The sequence below is a fragment of the Rutidosis leptorrhynchoides genome, chromosome 4 (genome assembly GCF_046630445.1).
Source record: "Rutidosis leptorrhynchoides isolate AG116_Rl617_1_P2 chromosome 4, CSIRO_AGI_Rlap_v1, whole genome shotgun sequence".
NCBI classification, from domain to species: Eukaryota; Viridiplantae; Streptophyta; class Magnoliopsida; order Asterales; family Asteraceae; genus Rutidosis; species Rutidosis leptorrhynchoides.
Genome location: NC_092336.1, coordinates 530,557,159 through 530,565,884, shown reverse-complemented (window position 1 = coordinate 530,565,884; position 8,726 = coordinate 530,557,159). Strand labels below are relative to the sequence as shown.

General features: G+C 34.1%; 1 non-coding gene across 1 annotated transcript; it reads left to right on the top strand.

Annotated features, from left to right (window-relative positions):
• Nucleotides 1–3,285: 3,285 nt before the first annotated feature.
• TRNAR-UCG (transfer RNA arginine (anticodon UCG)) lies at nucleotides 3,286–3,357 on the top strand. Its single transcript has one exon. It is a non-coding gene; the product is annotated as a tRNA-Arg (tRNA).
• The last annotated feature ends 5,369 nt before the right edge of the window (nucleotides 3,358–8,726 follow it).

Here is an 8,726-nt window from a genome sequence, read left to right as displayed (position 1 = left end):
TGCGAACATGCTTTGATTCATGCTAAATCCCTATTTGGTATGTATAAAGGCAAGCTTAGTTATTGTGAATAGCGCTATTGAGGGTGACGTCTCTATCCGGATGACTGTTGGTCAATGGATACATAATAATGATGCACGACACGAATGTGATGTGTTTAGGGTAACTTATGGTTAGTATCGATATCATATACACCAGCACTACTACCGAACTGATTAAACTTTATAATTAAATCTTATGGTCTAAAAACTTGGTTATTATTGATAAACCTATGTTGTTCACTCAACCATTTTGGTTGACATTTTAAGCATGTTTTGTCTCAGGTGAAGATTGCTAAAGATTATTTGCTATTTGGACTTTGCTGCTTTTGGAGTCCGCATTTATACATTCATATTATTGCATTAGAACACCTATTGTAATGACTTAATACTTTCCGCTGCTTTAATACATTGGTTATATTAAGAACGTCTCATATAGAGTCGTTCTCGTTTATACATACTTGTGTTGTGATATTGTGAAGTCATATTTTCCCGGCCCTATTTGGGGGTATGACAAAAGTTGTTATGGAATGAGGTATTGTTCTTTGGGATCCATGATTTTTTTAGTCCTTCAAGTTGTTTTGAAGTTTGCATCACACCTGTGACAAAATGGATATCAAACTGTAGTTTTGAAATGAATTTAATGATATTGATATCATGTAAAATTGTGAGTTTGCTCATTTAATCGATTTTATATAGGTAACTGTTATGTATATATATGCAACACCACCATATACAAATGTTTAGTCTTAATATATAAGTTTCCTGTGTGGAGTTCTGATAACAAGTGACTTGATTATGGGCTCATACAGTTAAGCTTAAATGGGTTGAAGTCTATACAGTTCACCTGATGTGGCAACCGTACTAAATCTTATCTTTTACTTGTTCTAATTCAAGTTCATGTTCGTGGTACTCGTAGCTACTTATCAGATATTTTAAAGGTATGCGACACACTCGTGTTAGAGACCAACTGCATATAAAGACACCCCTTTTCACCTAGGATTTACATTACAGTAGGTTGACGTAGCGAAATGGGCAGGTTAGGTAATGGGTCAAAATAATGTAATAAACATGTTGACTTGTACACACTTTTTGTTGACATTCTTTGAGCACATGTATAATATGATTCACTTATTTAGGAAACACAGTAACTTTTATTTATATACAAGTTTTGAACAAAGCTGTTAACCGTTTTCATTTTAGCTAAGCCTATTGTATTAGTTCTACCTGTTTGACCTATTTAAATATATATTGGATATATAGATGCTGTCACCTCTTACACGCAGTAGGAGACAGTTTCATTAAGCTTTATTTGTCAAGACACATCAAATGATACTACTTTAATATGTTGTCATTTTTAATATCATGATGCCTCGTGTTTTTTTTAATTAGCTTGCCCTAGAAACTTTCAAAGAGGCTCTTGGTGATGGAATATGGGTTAAGTTAATAGATAGTAAACCGCAGTATGGGTTAAGTTAATAGATAGTGAACCGCAATCTGAGTATGATTCTATCAGAAAAGCGTTATACCAACCCGTGGATGCCAGTTTAGCAGCTTCTCGAATGTACAAGGACATGCAGAATTGCAGATGTTCAAGAGTAATGAATGAGATTACGAGTGTTTTATTTGTGAACAAGGATTGTAGCTTAAAAGATGCATTTCATTAATCATTATAGCTGATGTTAATCCGCAAATATATTTAAGTTGATCAGGTTTTGAATTGTGGATTGACATAAAATGTGGTGCAGACTCATGACTTCATAGGTCCCAACCATATCCAGTACGATGTTTTGACTACGTTTGATGCATAATGGGATCCGAGTGTTTTAAGATGCTGCACCCCAGGTTTTGTTACTAATCAATCTTCTAAAGCGAATGTGATGTTGACACCTTGATTTAGTCATAATTTATGAGTTTCTTCGTTCTCTCTATATGTATATATGCTTACGTATATGTTGATTTAGGTAGCATAGTGGGTGAGCTAGGATCAAAATGGCAACTCTTTGTATGGGTTGGGTTGAATCGAATCATATGTCCGAACTACTATGTAAGTCTATACTAATGGGTGAAAATATCCACCTTTGGTGTGGATGTATGGAGTTAATAATATTAAAAATTTAGACTCTCCGTTTTTCTATTTTGTGGAATTCAGTATTAAAGTTCAAGTTGCTGCTGAGAAATGGGGACGCAGTGTGTAAGTTCCTTTTTTTTCTTTTCGTTTTCTCGTTTGCTTTTGAATTAGTTTTAGGTGTTTTAAAATATATTCATTCTTATTCTCTAGTTGCTTTTGAATTCTTATTTGTTTATGAATTTAGGTGGAGTGAAATGGAGTATTTAACGAATATATTGTCGTCTAATCGAGTTCATGATGTTGTGATTGACTCTCATTTAACACTTGCGCTTAAAAATGAGGTGATGAATGATAAAAAACAAAATGAATGACCTCCTTTTTATCATTCATCACCTCATTTTTATCATTCATCACCTCATTTTTATCATGCGTTATATTTTTTTTTATCATTCATCTTCTGTTTAATCATTCTTCACCTACTTTTTATTATTGATCTTGTTTTTTTTAATCATTCATCACCTCCTTTTTTGTCATTCATCACCTCCTTTTTTGTCATTCATCTTGTCTTCTTTTTTTTTTTTATCATTCTTCAGCTCATTTTTTTGCAAATTTTTTTATCATTCATTATATCTTTTTTATCATTCATTAAATCTTTTTTTTTATCATTCATTAAATCTTTTTTTATCATTGACCTCCTTTTTATCATTCATAACCTAATTTTTATCATTCATCACATACTTTTTTTTATCATTCATTACCTCATTTTTATCACTCATCACCTCCTTTTTATCATTCATCTTCATTTTTATCATTCATCACGTTATTTTGTCATTCTTCGCTTATCATTCATCAGCTATCTTTATCATTTACTGGGTTTTTTTTTGTCATTCATCGGATACTTTTATCATTCATCGGGTACTTTTTATCATTTATCACGTAGTTTTTTTATTAATCGTTTATATTCATCAGCTACTTTTATCATTCATTTGGTATTTTTGTCAATTATCGGGTATTTTGATGAATGATAAATACTTGATGAATGATACTCTTTTTTGATAAATGAGAAGTGTTTGATGAATGATAGCATTATGATGAATGATAACCGTATTCTGATAAAAGATAAGTGTTTTTTTTATATGAATGACAACAATTAGATGAATGATAATTGTTTGATAATTGGGCATTTGGTCTAGTGGTATGATTCTCGCTTTCGATGCGGGAGGTCCCGAGTTCGATTCTCGGAATGCCCTATTCTTTTATATAAAACTAATCATATTATATCAACTATTTGAAATTCCTCTACTTTTGTAACTCTATTAAAATGTTTGATGATATAAAATATTTAATGCAAGATAATCATTTTCTGATGAATGGTTATTGTTTTCTTATGAATGATAACCGATTTTTAAAAAATGATAACTATTTGATGAAAAATAATTTAGATAAATGATATTTTTTTCTAATGAATGATAAATGTTGTATAAATGATAATTGTCTGATGAAATGATAACTATTTGATGAATGATAATTGTTTTTCGATGAATGTTAAAAATTTTTCTATGAATTATAATTTTTTTCGATGAATGATAATTTTTTTTCGATGAATGATAAATATTTTTCGATGAATGATAATTATTTTTCGATGAATGATATATGTTATTCGATGAATGATAAAAGTTTTTCAATGAATGATAAATGTTTGATGAATGATAAATATTTTTCGATTAATGATAATTGGCTGATGATAATTGTTTTTTGATGAATGATAAATGTTTTTCGATGAATGATAAATGTTTTTCTGATGGTTGTTGGTGGTGGTTGGTTGTGGTGGGTGGTGTTGGTTGATGGTGGTCGTTGGTGGTAGTGGTTGGTGGTGGTTGTTGGTTGTGGTCGGTGGTGGTTGCTGGTGGTGGTTGGTGGTAGGTGGTGGTGGGTGGTGGTCATAGGAGGCGGTGGTTGGTAGTGTTGATTGATGGTGGTGGTTGGTGATGGTGGGTGGTGGTGGTGGTGGGTGATGGTGGTTGGTAGTGGTGGTTGGTTGTGGTGGTTGGTAGTGGTGGTTGGTAGTGGTGGTTGACTGTAACAACCCGAGCTTTTCAGTTAAAACTTCCGTTAAATACTTGACGATCGTTAGTTAAATCATACGATTTTCATACGCCGAATTTTTTTCCAGAATAGTTAACAGTTGCTACGTGAAACTTTTCGTATTTAAAGTAATTAAATGCGTACTTGATCCTTAGTGGATTCTTGAATTAATATGTTATATTAATTAGTGAACTTAATTCGGTTGACGAATTAAACTAGAAAACGACACGATTAAAGTTAATCGCCTATAAAACTTTTCAGTTAACGGAACTCAGAAAAACGATAGAATAATTATTGTTAATAATTATTGAACTTATGAAAGAAATTTAATTTATTATTTACTTAATGAATTAAACACGGTGATTTTGTTTCAACGACTAGTTAACGTTCCGGAGATTCGGTACGGTTAATTGCACTCGAAACGAACCACGCGCGAACGAGCTTTTACACAAAATGAGCCCGAGACCCGAGCCCGAGGCCACATGGACATGACCTCATACCTCATCATCCTTGGCCCCATGAGTAGCCAATGCATGTTGACTATTAGTTTAGGCCCATGTTTGTTGACTAATTAGTTTAGGCCCATGTTTGTTGACTTTTGATTTTTAGGCACTAAGTAACTAGTTAGATAATTCTCTATACAATTTTAATCATTCATTCTATCCTATCTATGAGAAAATGCAGCTCATTCCTCCTCCCTCTCTTCTTCTTCACATCAAACACACACACACAAAAATCAACCATCAAACTTGCTTGTTTGCTCTTACTCGTTTGATCAATCTTGCTCCGATCGTCGTTCTCTACGCGCTAGTATACACAATTTTGTGATCAAATGTATAATTAGCTGAACCCTAATCTTTAAAATCAGATTTTTATTAAGGTTTCATAAATTAGGTTGTCTATTGCTCAAGTCTTGATGTTTGTTGATTGTTTAATGCGTTAGATCACTCGTTTTGTTTTTTTGTTGCGAAAACCGAATTGTATATTGCATGATAAGTGAATTTTGATTTTTATAATGCATGATATTATATGATAATTATGTTCCTTACGAAAAACTATTAATTTTAGGCTTTGGATTCGCTTGATTTCGTTTCCGGATGATCAAGTTATGACCAATTGAAATTAACGTTGTGTTTTTGTGATTGATCGGAAATTCTGGGTTTGAGAGACCATGAATTGGATTGTGAAATTAATACCATTGGATAGTTAATTTAAAAACACTCAGGTTACACTAGGATATCATGTTGTTTGCTTATGTATAACTTGAGATATGCTTGATTTAGTGAAAAAGTGGATTTATACAGCACTTGCATGAAAACAGCCTTGTATGATAATATGTGTTAACTTATAGATTTAAGTATGTGCATATTTGAAATTTAAACAAAAAGTACTTCACTTTTCATGTAGATATCATAGTCTAATTGTATCTAGATCTTCGGATAATTGCGTGCGAATGTGACTAACTAAACTAGAATCGAAACAGCAACTTGCTCTCTGTTTTATACTCTGTGGTTTGTGTTTATTGAATTAGAATGTATGCTTCTGGAAAATGAATCTTAACATGATATATGACATATGGTTAGTTAATGTCAATCTCTGAAACCTTATACATTGGGCACAATAGAGCCATAATTTATGTAAATTCTGATTTGAGCTGAAAAACTGAATGTTCAACTTGCATGAATAAACTGTACAAATTGGCTAAACTAAAATTTCTCAATTTTTGATATGTGTTATTTTAACTTCTTTGTGAACTATGGCCACTGGTCTTGTATCGATTGCATGTTCCTAACTCCGGTTATAGCTAAAACCAAATCAGTGCGCGGTCAGAAACTGACTTGGTGAACCCCAATGTATCCCTTCTGATTCCTGACTTTTAATTATCGTATGAGACCCTAGCCGGACTTTTTGGAATTGATTTTAAGTATATTTATGATCTGGAGTTTGCCATGTTTTCATGAATTATGTACCATGAGATAATATGCTAAGTATGCTACGTGTTCATGAATTTTGTTTGACTTGCATGAATTAGTTGACTGTATGTTGACTTCTACTTTGAAACGCGTCGATTTGAGCAATAAGACAACTTATACTATTAAACCACACTTGTTTAAGATATATATGTTGACCAACCTAAATACATATACTTAGGTTGCATTACTCGGCTATAATTCGTACAAGTTTTTGTCTTTCAATCCGAGCTTTATTCAAAGATGAGTCTACAGTCCCGCTTTTTACATGTTTTCAGGGATGAGAATACACGCTGTTTTACTTACATTATCAAATGCTTTTTGTATTGATACGAGTACTATATCTGCATATTGAGTTTGTACACAAAGCATCTAGCTTGAATACTTTAAATACCATCGGTGTAGGCACAATTTAGATGGACGGATCCGTTAGGTTGACAACCTCACCCGCTATAAAAACTGTGGTGCATTTACTTTGAACATAATACATTCGTACAAGTGTATAACATTTTTATGAGGTAAAGGCGGGTATAGTGGATTCTATACTCGGATCATTGCTAGTATTCAGGTGCTCATAGATTATGCAAACGTTTCGCAACTTGGAGTTGTACTTGTAAAATCTCGTGGTCAAGGAACTTAAACTATTTTCTGATAACTGTTTTTCAGATACTATACAACGTTAATTAAAACTGTGGTTTACGAACAAATGAGATAAAACTTGACATAGTATTATCTACGAATATTTGAAACTTGACATGGTATTGTCTACAAATGATTGAAACTTGACATGGTAGTGTCAACAAACTTTTGAAATGGGACACGGAGTTGTCTACAAACTTTTAACATTGAACCTTGGTGGTCTCCCACTAATAACCGTTTTCGAAACGTATTTCTTAAACATACTGTATTGTTTACCTTAAACCTGTAGATTCACTCAACATTGTTGTTGATCCGTTTTGCGTGTTTTATTCTCAGGTATTAATTGCTTCCGCTGTAAAATATTGATGTCACGTAGAAGTCAAGCCAAGCACTGGGACCAGAGTTGACATTCCGTTAAAGGGATTTTTGAAGGGGTGTTACAGTATGGTATCAGAGCTTTGGCTATAGGGAACTAGGATACATTAGTGTGGCTAACCGTAGGGCGCATTAGTGAAGTCTAGTCTATATCCGTGTGTCTTGGATGACTTTTATACACCATACCTGCACTATTTGCTTCACAATACGACATGTAGGGCTACACATTACATCACGTACATATACACCCTATACCCATATGATATGGACTTGAACTAAACATTATACTACGAATCACATACGTACACGCGACGCGAGATTTAACTAAATTAAGTTGACTACGTTAACTTGAACTTATGGAGCGATGTCGAATGGAAATGTGAGATAGCATAATGTAATGACCGGGATTACATTACGGTAACTCATATAGAAGTTCTGACATCGCAAAATAAGGAATTGGGAGCGAGTCAAGTAGGTTACTTGGATAAATACGTTTAGAACATAAACTGTTTAATTTCAAATATGAGTAGAGATTTACACTATACGAATTAATTGTTATTATAACCTAAAAGGAGCGTATAATCACATCACAATTCGTCACTACCCGACACTGTCCGTCACCCCTGATTTCTACTTGGCACTACGAAGACACTGCCTGGACATACTCATCATCTTATACCACTACTCCTTGCTATTTATCGTTGGTTACTACTACTCAACGCCACCTCTCACTACTAGTTGCGACCGATCACTACTTCTCACTACTTATCATTTTTGATCCACCGACATCTTACTGCAATTATTGCACCAATTACATATAGACTAATCTTGTCGCTATCATACTTATTATATTAGATTTGGTCTGATATATTTCTTGATTTCCTCCGTAAATTACGGAATCTTTTTGTTATATATACGTATTCGAGGAGACGAAGATATCATTCAATATTCAACACCCATTTCATATCGAAACCCTTATTCCGATCACATAATATGGATTTCTCACTTGATTCCTCGAACTCCTCGAGATCCATAGACAGCGTAACAGGAACGAACGAACCTATTAGCCATCATCTTTTCTGGATGAATTGGGGGTGGGTTCGTAGTCGACTTAATCAATGGAGGCGAGAAGAAGACGATCCCTTCCACCAACCGAATTCACCTATTGGCGAAGAACCTGAAGCACTTACCGGCGAACCAGTTCGGAACACTATTTTCACCCTCATTTCTAGAATATCCCGTCACGAATATCTAATATCCAGAATTTTAGATCTTATTCATCCGCTTGTCCGAACCGCCAATCATCCCGGAATAATAGAAGAAGTCAACGAGCTTCGTGCTCAAGTAGTTGCTTTAGAAAATATGGTACAAAACCTACGAGCACCAGCAGCAGCACCAGCAGCATAACCAGCACCACCAGTACCATCAACATCACCACCAACAGCATCAACTTTACCGCAACAACATCCACAACCCACATCACACTCGGTACCTCGGATATCAACATCATACGCCCCATAGATACCAAGGAATATTAGTAATAATGAGTT